Raw genomic sequence first — 12,752 nt, 5'->3', positions numbered from 1 at the left:
CCCTGCTAAGCTCCAGATCTGTCGTAGGAATTGTGCCTGTGGTAAGTCAGGTACATGGTAAGCAGAGGTGAAACCAACCTTAATTACTCATAAGAGCGTGTAGCAGAAGCCAAATCACCCAGTTCACCCCGAAAGTCAATGGTGTATTAAATCTATGTGCACGCCGTGGGCCCAGTGCGTGTAAGAAATAGGTGAACTCGGTGACCCGGGTGAACTGCGCGCTCTATCAAAAGAAGGTGAGTGTGGGGAACGAGAGTGAGGAGAAGGAGAGTGAACATGGGGAATGTGGAAAGTGAAGAAAATGTAGTAAAAGTACGGTGGAGTGGAAGGGTAAGAAAAGACTGACGCAAGCCCTTTCACATTATACCTGCGCCAGGTGTAATGTATGCAAAGGGGGCGTATTGACGCAAGAAAGGGTCGTAGAAGTGACGCAGTGAAATCTATGAGATTTCACTGCCTCACTTTTAGGACACCGTTGCGTCAAAATCTTGCGCCTGCCTCACAGCAGGCGTAAGCCTGATACAGGCCCTTTCACATGGGGCTGGCCCCATGTGAAAGGATGCATTGCTGGAGTTGCATCACTTTTGTGACACACTCAACCAATGTATCACTACCTCTAAGCACTTTAAATTATTATTTTACTGTTTCACTGGGTTTTCACCATGGGTGCTCCCCCCGCGCAAATCGAAAAAAAATATTTATTTTTTTTGCCCCGCGGGGCCCTTTTATGGCCCCCCACATCAAACCTAGGGGGTCAGGGGGGTCAACCCTGCCACCTTTTGGACATTTCCCCCTTTGTTTTTGCCACCTCTTGTGTCTCGATCCTACCGAGACACAAGATGGCGGCCGATCCGGACTGTTTGGAATGTTGACAGACACCCGAGAGGCAATCAGCTTTCCGCGCTTCAAACTCGTGTAGCGTGCCCGGTGCGTGTACCGGGGCGCGCCTATAGAAATATATATTTTTTTTAACCTAAATTACTCAAAATCCACTGGAGCACATATCTTGAGACATAGCAAAGGCACTTCGGGCTACCAGTCCGTACAATTTTGCCAAGTTTGGTGGAAAACCATTCAGCCGTTTGGGCTAAAAGTGAGTACAACCGCCCTATGGAAATTAACATGGAGAAAACATGTTTTGGGACCCCCCTTTTATCTCGGCCCCCGCTTGACGAATCCCCCCCAAACTTTCAGGGAAGGAAAATTTCAGGCAGATTCCTCAACCGGCGCCAAAGTTATTCCCAATAGAATGTTGCGAATTCCCTATACAAAATAATCCTAACTATAACTACCTACTGGCGACCGCCAGTAGGTAATATATATATATATATCTATATATATATCTATATATATATATATATAGATATATATATAGATATATATAGTTAGGATTTTTTCTCTATGGCATTTTTGAAAATTCTATGTCTAATAACTTTGGCGTTTGTAGACGGAATTGGCTGAAATTTTCAGGAAAATGGCACATTTTGTTTCTGAGCAGCTCCTGAAAATTTGGGGGGTGTTCGTCAAGGGGGGGCCGAGAAAAAAGGGGGGTCCCAAAACGCGTTTTTCCCATGTTAATTTCCATAGGGCGGTTGGCCTCACTTTTAGCTCGAACGGCTGAATGGATTTGCACGAAACTTGGCAAAATTGTAGGGACTGTTAGCCCGATGTGCCTTTGCTAGGTCTCAATATATGTGCTCCAGTGGATTTTGATAAATTAACGTTCAAAAAAATATATACATCTGTAACAGCGTCCCGGGTAGTGCTCCGGTTCGCGTACTTTTCGCGTAAAGGAACTTTGCGAAGCGAAGCTGATTGGCTCTTCGGTGTCTGTCAACATTCTAAACAGTCCAGAGCGGCCGCCATCTTGTCTCTCGGTAGGATCGAGAGACAAGAGGAGGCCAAAATGAAGGGGGAAATGACCATAAGGGGGCATAGTAGATCCTCCCTGACCCACTAGGTTTGATGTGGAGGCTTTAAAAGGGTCCCGCGGGGCAAAAAAAAAAAAAAAATGTTTGCGTTATCAATAGTGTTGTCCGTATTCCCAGTCAGTACCCTTCCCCGCCCGCCATGTGCACAAAGACCGCATACATCCCCCATAACGTCAAGGCTAAGTAACTAGAACGTCATAAGGAGTTGCAAGTCGCTCCCATACTGGCGCCATTTTGGTCGAGGTCAGGCAGGTTCAGAGTATAGTTCAATGTCTCCAATAAGTAGGGGCAGGACCAGAATCCCTTTCGGCAGTTTTGGCTTCGTCATTACAAGCACTAGAAAACAAGACATTCTGGGCAATACCACCCTTGAGGCAGCCCTTTATTGTACAAGATGGTGTCTTTCAAAAGCCAGGGGTATAGCAGTATGTAACAAGCGAGCCATTTAATTGAAAAAACTAAACGTGACAAACGGTTGTAGGATCAGTGAAGGTTGATTTTTTAATTGAAAGTATAACAGGATCAGTTACAATAAAATCCTTCATACGCACACCATGGGCGAGTATCATGGGTAATATTACTTCGAAGCTTTATTAATACAATAATCAATAATGAAAAATCGACATCAATAGGGTTGTCCGTATTCCCAGTCAGTACCCTTCCCCGCCCGCCATGTGCACAAAGACCGCATACATCCCCCATAACATCAAGGCTAAGTAACTAGAACGTCATAAGGAGTTGCAAGTCGCTCCCATACTGGCGCAATTTTGGTCGAGGCCAGGCAGGTTCAGAGTATAGTTCAATGTCTCCAGTAAGTAGCGGCAGGACCAGAATCCTTTTCGGCAGTTCTGGCTTCGTCATTACGAGCACTAGAAAACAAGACATTCTGGGCAATACCACCCTTGACGCAGCCCTTTATTGTACAAGATGGTGTCTTTCAAAAGCCAGGGGTATAGGAGTATGTAACAAGCGAGCCATTTAATTGAAAAAACTAAACATGACAAACGGTTGTAGGATCAGTGAAGGTTGATTTTTTAATTGAAAGTATAACAGGATCAGTTACAATAAAATCCTTCATACGCACACCATGGGCGAGTATCATGGGTAATATTACTTCGAAGCTTTATTAATACAATAATCAATAATGAAAAATCGACATCAATAGGGTTGTCCGTATTCCCAGTCAGTACCCTTCCCCGCCCGCCATGTGCACAAAGACTGCATACATCCCCCATAACGTCAAGGCTAAGTAACTAGAACGTCATAAGGAGTTGCAAGTCGCTCCCATACTGGCGCCATTTTGGTCGAGGTCAGGCAGGTTCAGAGTATAGTTCAATGTCTCCAATAAGTAGGGGCAGGACCAGAATCCCTTTCGGCAGTTTTGGCTTCGTCATTACAAGCACTAGAAAACAAGACATTCTGGGCAATACCACCCTTGAGGCAGCCCTTTATTGTACAAGATGGTGTCTTTCAAAAGCCAGGGGTATAGCAGTATGTAACAAGCGAGCCATTTAATTGAAAAAACTAAACGTGACAAACGGTTGTAGGATCAGTGAAGGTTGATTTTTTAATTGAAAGTATAACAGGATCAGTTACAATAAAATCCTTCATACGCACACCATGGGCGAGTATCATGGGTAATATTACTTCGAAGCTTTATTAATACAATAATCAATAATGAAAAATCGACATCAATAGGGTTGTCCGTATTCCCAGTCAGTACCCTTCCCCGCCCGCCATGTGCACAAAGACCGCATACATCCCCCATAACATCAAGGCTAAGTAACTAGAACGTCATAAGGAGTTGCAAGTCGCTCCCATACTGGCGCAATTTTGGTCGAGGCCAGGCAGGTTCAGAGTATAGTTCAATGTCTCCAGTAAGTAGCGGCAGGACCAGAATCCTTTTCGGCAGTTCTGGCTTCGTCATTACGAGCACTAGAAAACAAGACATTCTGGGCAATACCACCCTTGACGCAGCCCTTTATTGTACAAGATGGTGTCTTTCAAAAGCCAGGGGTATAGGAGTATGTAACAAGCGAGCCATTTAATTGAAAAAACTAAACATGACAAACGGTTGTAGGATCAGTGAAGGTTGATTTTTTAATTGAAAGTCTAACAGGATCAGTTACAATAAAATCCTTCATACGCACACCATGGGCGAGTATCATGGGTAATATTACTTCGAAGCTTTATTAATACAATAATCAATAATGAAAAATAGACATCAATAGGGTTGTCCGTATTCCCAGTCAGTACCCTTCCCCGCCCGCCATGTGCACAAAGACCGCATACATCCCCCATAACGTCAAGGCTAAGTAACTAGAATGTCATAAGGAGTTGCAAGTCGCTCCCATACTGGAGCCATTTTGGTCGAGGCCAGGCAGGTCCAGAGTATAGTTCAATGTCTCCAGTAAGTAGCAGCAGGACCAGAATCCTTTTCGGCAGTTCTGGCTTCGTCATTACGAGCACCAGAAAACAAGACATTCTGGGAAATACCACCCTTGACGCAGCCCTTTATTGTACAAGATGGTGTCTTTCAAAAGCCAGGGGTATAGGAGTATGTAACAAGCGAGCCATTTAATTGAAAAAACTAAACGTGACAAACGGTTGTAGGATCGGTGAAGGTTGATTTTTTAATTGAAAGTATAACAGGATCAGTAACAATAAAATCGGCTATACGCACACCATGGGCGAGTATCATGGGTAACATTACTTCGAAGCTTTATTAATACAATAATTAATAATGAAAAATCGACATCAATAGGGTTGTCCGTATTCCCAGTCAGTACCCTTCCCCGCCCGCCATGTGCACAAAGACCGCATACATCCCCCATAACATCAGGGCTAAGTAACTAGAACGTCATAAGGAGTTGCAAGTCGCTCCCATACTGGCGCCATTTTGGTCGAGGCCAGGCAGGTCCAGAGTATAGTTCAATGTCTCCAGTAAGTAGCGGCAGGACCAGAATCCTTTTCGGCAGTTCTGGCTTCGTCATTACGAGCACTAGAAAACAAGACATTCTGGGCAATACCACCCTTGACGCAGCCTTTTATGCTACAAGATGGTGTCTTCCATTCAGAAAATATTGTTGGCAGCATTTTGAAAGGAAAGATAAACGGCCGTTCTCCTAGTGAGTCTCACATTGTTACATTTATGAAGAATGTTGTAGAGTAGTATGTTGAAAATCTGAAGCCATCGTTCTACAAACTCTCAACCAGCCTTGGATGGAAAAATCCTGAGGAATGTACAAACTGAAAACCAGTTTTTGTTTGCATAGCATCAGCAGCAACACTTGAGTCAGCTTTGTGTGAAGCCGCCATCTTGATCCAATCAATACCGTCCCGTTGCACACATTCAGGGACCAGGCCGCAGGACGTGTCTTCAGGTCAAACGGATTGTGGGACAACGGTCCAGAATGGAAGAGTCACCAAAAGGCAAAAAGTTCAGCCGGACCCCGGGAGACGGCCGCCTATGTCGGGGGCGATCTCAGGCCACACCAGGGCAACAAGACTTGGGGAGGGGGTAGGAGCCAAGCGCCCCCTCCCAGTCCGCGCCACCACACCGCCTCTTGGGGGCCTCCGTCAAGCGGTTCAGGGAGGCACTGCATCACATTGCTTTCCAATGCAGTCAAGTCCTCAAACAGCCCCCACTTACACTCACCTATGAAAATCTTACTATTGATGCTTGACTGAGACCAAGGAGATCAGAGTGCATGTCTGTGTAAGGTGATGTACCTCTGGGGAGACAAGGTCCAGAATGGAAGAGTCGCTGTATCGCAAGAGTGGGTGAAATTTAGCCGGATGGCGGGTGAGACGCTGTAATAGCAAGAGCAGGTGCAAGTCAGCTGGCCGAGAGAGACTTGGGGAGGGGGCAGGAGCAAAGCGCCCCCTCCCAGTCCGCGCCACCACACCGCCCCTGGGGGGCCTCCATCAAGCGGTTCAGGGAGGCACCGCAGGCAGCCGTTCTTCAGATCAGTGGCTCTCACCGGCAAGGCTCCCCTCCTTTAGCAGCGATCGTTGGCGCTGTGGTTGCGGCCGGAGGCTCTTGCTTAGTCAACGCCCCGGCCTCTCCATGTCATAGGCCGCAAGAGTGGGCGCAACTCAGCTGGCCGAGCGAGACTTGGGGAGGGGGCAGGAGCCAAGCGCCCCTTCCCAGTCCGAACCAATGAAAAGTGTTATTTTTAGGTCACATGACCTAGCCTTACAATATTAGGAACCCAAAAGTGAAATGAACCAATGAAAAGTTTTATTAACAAGTCACATGACCTGTTATGCTTACGTTACGCGCTCCGCGCCGCGCCCCGGATCACTTCCGGGTAGCTGCTTTTCGCGCCTCGCGCACCGGAGCACTTCCGGGTGCGCTAACGCGGCGCGTCATATGACAGAAGGGACAGGCAACAAGAACCATCAGTCAAAGAGGGGAGGGCAAGTTCTTCTCTACTGGGTCACATTGGGGCTCCACCGGAACTGGTCGAATTGGTAGTCTACAGTGTTTTTGGATATTTCAGACTGAAGCTGGCGTCAGCATGAGAGCACCACCATCTCGTGACTCCGTCGTGGCCATTCCGCAAGCAATCATGGCAGTCGCTCCCCACCGTAAGTCTGCGGGAGTCAGGTGCCCCGGTGACTCTTGTAGAATCTTCAAGGCTGAGGGGACGCTTTTGGGAATGGGGCCCATGCCCTAGCAGTCAAGCGTCCGAGTTCCAGGGTTGCCCAGAGCCATCCTTGCAGGCCAGTCCCAAGTCTGTGGAGTCGACCGCCATTTCCTGAGCTCCGTGGCAGCCGCCTCTCGCTGTACTGCAAGAGTGGGTGCAATTCATCCGGATGGCGGGTGAGACGCTGTAATAACAAGAGCAGGCGCAATTCAGCTGGCCGAGGAGGCCCTGTGCCGCAGTAGCGGGCGCAACTCAGGTGGCCGAGTGAAGCGCTGGGGTGTAGCTGATAAACCTCCACCTGGGGAGGTGGGGGAGGCTCGTTCACGCCGCCTCTCCCTTTCAGTGCCCCCACGCCGTGTCCTGGCACAGGTATATGTGATGGTTGGACCAGGGCACCGCAGGACGTGTCTTCAGGTCAAACGGATTGTGGGACAAGGTCCAGAATGGAAGAGTCACTAAAAGGCAACAAGTTCCGCCTGACCCCGGGAGCCGACCGCCTATGTCGGGGGCGATCTCAGGCCACACCAGGGCAACAAGAGTTGGGGAGGGGGCAGGAGTCAAGTGCCCCCTCCGAGTCCGCACCACCACACCGCCCCTCGGGGGCCTCCGTCAAGCGGCTCAGGGAAGCATCGCAGGCAGCGGTTCTTCAGATCAGTGGCTGTTAGCAGCGATCATTGGCGCTGTGGTTGCGGCTGGAGGCCCCGCTTAGTCAACGCCCCGGCCTCTCCATCTCGTAGGCCGCAGAGTAGTCGGGGAGAAATCCCGGGAACGGCGGCATGCATTTGGATCGATGTTGCAGCAGGCTGCCATGTAAATAGTTATTTAATAAAACGTTTTACCCTGTTACTTTGCTGGTGTGTTGTATATATTTATAATATTTGCATAGTGTTTGTCGTTGTTTTGGGCGGGGTGGGCGGCGGAGCCGAGCTGTCTTGCAGCCATCACGGCGTCGAGCTCAGTTCCTCTCACTAGTTTCATATTTCTCATGAGGGGTTGTTCCTAATGTTTCTATTTTAGCGGGGTCAAAAAGAGATCCCATTAGTGGCTTACTGATTTTGCTTGATTCCTTTTGTTGTTTCTAACGATTTTTCACTATCTGCAAAGAATAAAAAGAGTATTGCGACTCTGTGCTTGTTTGTAAATAGAGAATGAACCAAAGAGAACCAATTCTAAAACAGTAAATGCTTGGATAACAATAAATCAAATGGAGAGGGAAGCAGGCACGACGTATTACAACGGGGGCAAAGGCCTGCGTTACCTACCCTTCACTATCTGCAAAGAGAGAATACTCCTAAAAGAAAAGAGGGGGGAGGGAGGGGGGGGGCAGCGTTCAAAGCACATCAGCGTGCATAGACACGAAAATGTTTTTAACTACCACGTACTTGACATTTTAAAGCTTTTGATATTTGCTATTAAAAAACCATTGAAATTCACTGAAAAAACCATAGGTTATTGCGGGTGCGCGAAATATAGTTAGTAAAACTAACTACATAGGAGCAATTTCAATGGTTTTCTAAATGCTAATTCCTAACTATACAAGGCCTGAAACCTATGGTTTTTTGAGTGAATTTGCAAGGTTTTTAAAATGCTAATTCCTAACTATATAAGGCCTGAAACCTATGTTTTTTAAAGTGAATTTGCAAGGTTTTTTAAATGCTAATTCCCAACTATATAAGGCCTGAAACCCATGGTTTTTTAAGTGAATTTGCAAGGTTTTTTAAATGCTAATTCCTAACTATATAAGGCTTGAAACCTATGGTTTTTTCAGTGAATTTGCAAGGTTTTTTAAATGCTAATTCCTAACTATATCAGGCGTGAAACCTATATTTTTTTCAATAAATTTCAAAGGTTTTGTAAATGCTTATTCTATTAGCGGATAACGTTTATATATGTTATTATCCTTCTGGGACCACCTGAGCAGCCATCTTGTTTCTCAGGAGAAGTGAGGCACAAGAGAGCACAAAACAAGAGTGGAAAACGCAAAAAGGGGACAGGGTTGAGACCCCCTGACCACCCAGCCCTTCTCAGGGGGTCCCATAAGGACCACCAAGTGCAACATTTTTTTATTTTATTTTTTAAATCGCGGGGTACGCGCACAGTACGTGACTATACGCGTACGGTGCGCGTACCCCGCAATTTTTTGGGGACCCCCTGAGAAGGGCTAGAGGGTTGGGGGGTCTCAACCCTGCCCCCTTTTCGTGTTTTCCACTCTTTTTTTGGGCTCTCTTGTGCCTCAGTTCTCCTGAAAAACAAGATGGTGGCCAACACTTCCTGGTTTGGACAGTCTGGAATGTTGACAGTTGACTGCCAGCCAATCAGAAACTCGCTCAAGCACGTAAGGGTACGCGCACGTACGCGTACGGTGCGCGTACCGTACGCATACGGTGCGCGTACGTTGAGCGCATATAGATATATAATTTGCTCATATTCAATTTTCTCAACAACTACTGGAGGGATTTTCACCAAATATAGAAAAGGCACTACTGCATACCTGTCCCTACCATTTTGCCAAGTTTGGTGTAATTCCGTTCAGCCGTTTGGGCTGTAACCGTGTCTAAAGGTCCCATAGAAAATGCCATTTGAAATTTTTCAAATTCAATTTTCTCGAGAACTACTGGAGGGATTTTCACCAAGAATAGCAAAGGCACATCTGCATACCAGGCCCTACCATTTTGCTAAGTTTGGTGTAATTCCATTCAGCCTTTCGGGCTGTAGCCATGTCTAAAGGTCCCTATGGAAATTAACATGGGGAAAACACGTTTTGGGACCCCCCTTTCGGCCCCTGCTTGATGAATCCCCCGGAAACATTCAGGGAAGGAGCAGAGCGGAGCTGGCCAAAATTCTGGAAAATTACATACAGATTCCTCAATTAGCGCAAAAGTTATTCCCAATAGAATGTTGAGCGCATATAGATATATCATTGGCTCAAATCAATTTTCTCAACAACTACTGGAGGGATTTTCACCAAATATAGGAAAGGCACTACTGCATACCTGTCCCTACCATTTTGTCAAGTTTGGTGTAATTCCGTTCAGCCGTTCAGGCTGTATCCGTGTCTAAAGTAAGCATGGGCGAAATTTGCGAATACGCGTTCTGTGAATTAGCAGATTTCCCCGCGAAATAGCAAAAAAAATCTGCGAATTCGCACATTTTCCAGTAAAATCGCGGGTGTTTTTTGCGATTTGTCCTGGAGTACTTTCTAATGGCTAATCCAGTAAGTGCTCTCTCATTGGGTAAATGTATAGTGCTTTTACTATACTGCAGCTGCGTAAAAAGGCCAGAAGATGTGTCTCCAGTGACCATGTGTGCCTGTAACACAGGCACCGGCACACATGGTCTCTGGAGACACATCTTCTGGCCCTTTACGCAGCTACAGTGTAGTAAAAGCACTATGGGGCAGATTTACAAGCCGCTTGCGCCTCTTTTGCGCCGCAGTTGCGTCACTATTGTGACGCAGCGGCAGCACAAAAGATGCGCCATGGTGCTGGGTATTAACAACGTGACGCATCTGAGAGATGCGTCACGTTGTAAAGCCCTGCGCCATCAGGAGGCGTTCCGGCGCAGGGGAGGGCGTTACTGCGCAGGAACGCCTCCTAAAAGTGGCTGAGTGAAATCTACAAGATTGACATAGCATTGTGGAGATAGGGCCCCCCAGAGCATTGCTGGAGCTGTGACGCGCTTGCGGCGTACCTTCAGCAATGCGCTCCTTTTACGGCACAGATGCGTGATGCATCTGTGCCGCTTTTGCCACATGGTGCGCCTTGAGCACTTACTGATTGGACAGTAGAAAGTACTCCAGATTAGTAGAGGTATTACACAAAAAGGTGGCATCTTCGTGGACAAACACGCAGGGCGGGATTCATTCTGCCCCCTGTTAGACTCGTTTTTTGTGCCCTTCTGCCCTCTGTTAGACTTGTTTTTCCCTTGTTTTTCTGCCCTTCTGCCCTCTGTTAGACTCGTTTTCCCTTGTTTTTCTGCCCTTCTGCCCCCTGTTAGACTCATTTTTTGTTCCCTTCTGACCTCTGTTAGACTCATTTTTCCCTTGTTTTTCTGCCCTTCTGCCCTCTGTTAGACCCGTTTTTGTGCCCTTCTGCCCTCTGTTATTCCATTGTGTTTTTTTCCCCTTCTGCCCTCTGTTAGACTCGTTTTTTGTGCCCTTCTGCCCCCTGTTAGACTCGTTTTTTGTGCCCTTCTGCCCTCTGTTAGACTCATTTTTCCCTTGTTTTTCTGCCCTGGTGTTCTCTGTTAGACTGGTTTTTTGTGCCCTTCTGCCCTCTGTTAAACTCGTTTTTCCCTTGTTTTTCTGCCCTTCTGCCCTTTGTTAGACTGCTTTTTGTGGCTTGCTGCCCTCTGCATCACCACATCATCACTCAGCGCTACCCCAGCATCAGTCAGCACCACCACATTATCACTCAGCACCACCACATTATCACTCAGCACCACTACAGCACCACTCAGCACCACCACAGCATCACTCAGCACCACAACAGCGCCACTCAGAATCACAACAGCATCACTGAGCACCACCACAGCACCACTCAGCACCACCACAGCACTACTCAGCGCCACCACAGCATCATTCAGCGCCACCACAGCATCACTCAGCGCCACCACATTATCACTCAGCACCACCACAGCACCACTCAGCATCACCACAGCACCACTCAGCACCACTACAGCACCACTCTGCACCACCCCAGCATCAATCTGCGCAACCATTCAACAACAACTGATTCAAATATGTTCTCTCAATGTTTCAAGCTTTATTACAAATGTCACAAAAAGATGTTAATATTTCACTTCTGTTCTTGGATTTTCATCACAATAAAATACACTGAACATAATCTTCACAAACGTTATTTACAAAAGTTTAAGCTATTGTCATTATAAATTAAAATCACTTTTATTTAAGTATTAATTATTTTAAAAAATTAAAAGCCATTGCAATTTTTAATATCAATACATCTAAGTCACGTAAATACAAAACATGTTGCATTATAAATGCTATAGGTGTCACATTTGCAAAAGATATAACTATTGGCATTGTAAATGACAAAGCTATTAATTTAGCTATTTTCAAAACCAACTCATAAATAAAAAAAATTGTCATTTACAAGACCAATAGCTCAAACTTTCCTAATGCGAGACCTTTTGCATTGCAAATGCTTGTTTTTATATCTGTCAGTGCTTCCTGTTGAGGTTTAATTTTCGTGAGAGGAGCCTCATTGCCTACTTGTAATTATTCTCTGACCCTGCTTCAAGGGTCAGAGAATAGTTGCAAGTAGGCAACGAGGCACCAGGAAGCACTTACAGGCTTACAGCAGCAGGTGCCCAAGTTGAAGTTCATTTCTTTGTAACCCTTTTGTAAAATGTTACAAAAAATTAGCTTCAACTTTTGCACCGGCTGCTGTAACTCTGTAAGTGCTTGGCTGAAAATTCGTCCTCGCTGATTCGCGGATTTTTCAAATTCAATTTTCTCAAGATCTACTGGAGGGATTTACACCAAACATACAAAAGGCACTGCTGCATACCAGTCCCTACCATTTTGCCAAATCTGGTGTAATTCCGTTCAGCTGTTCGAGCTGTAGCCTTGTCAGAATGTCCCTATGGAAATTAACATGGGCCCCCCCCTTTTTTTTCGGCCCCCTCTAGACGAATCCCCCCGAAACTTTCAGGGAAGGAGCAGAGCGCAGCGAGGCAAATTTAAGGAAAATTACAGGCAGATCCCTCAATCGGCGCCCAAGTTATTCTCAATAGAATGTTCAGAATTTCCTATGGTAACTAGGTCCTAACTATATATACCTACTGGCGACCGCCAGTAGGTAATATATATATGTATCAACACAAGGTCAAAGGGACATTATAATTAGGAGTTGTAATGATATCTTACTTTAAATTAAAAATTAAGGGGCAGATTTATGATGCCCTTGCGCCGCAATTGGTTCACTTTATTTGACGCAACTGCGGCGCAAACAATGCGCCCTATTTACAACGTGACGCAGCTAGGAGATGCGTCACGTTGTAAAGCCCTGCGTCATAAAGAGGCATTCCTACGCAGGGGGGGGGGCGTTCCTGCGCAGGAACGCCTCCTGAAAGTGGCTGAGTGAAATCTATGAGATTTCACTCAGTCACTTTCAAGCCAATGCTGCGTCAAAACCCTGCGCCTGCT

The sequence above is a fragment of the Lissotriton vulgaris genome, chromosome 2_2, assembly GCF_964263255.1.
Source record: "Lissotriton vulgaris chromosome 2_2, aLisVul1.2, whole genome shotgun sequence".
Taxonomy (NCBI): domain Eukaryota; kingdom Metazoa; phylum Chordata; class Amphibia; order Caudata; family Salamandridae; genus Lissotriton; species Lissotriton vulgaris.
This window is presented reverse-complemented; position numbering follows the sequence as displayed.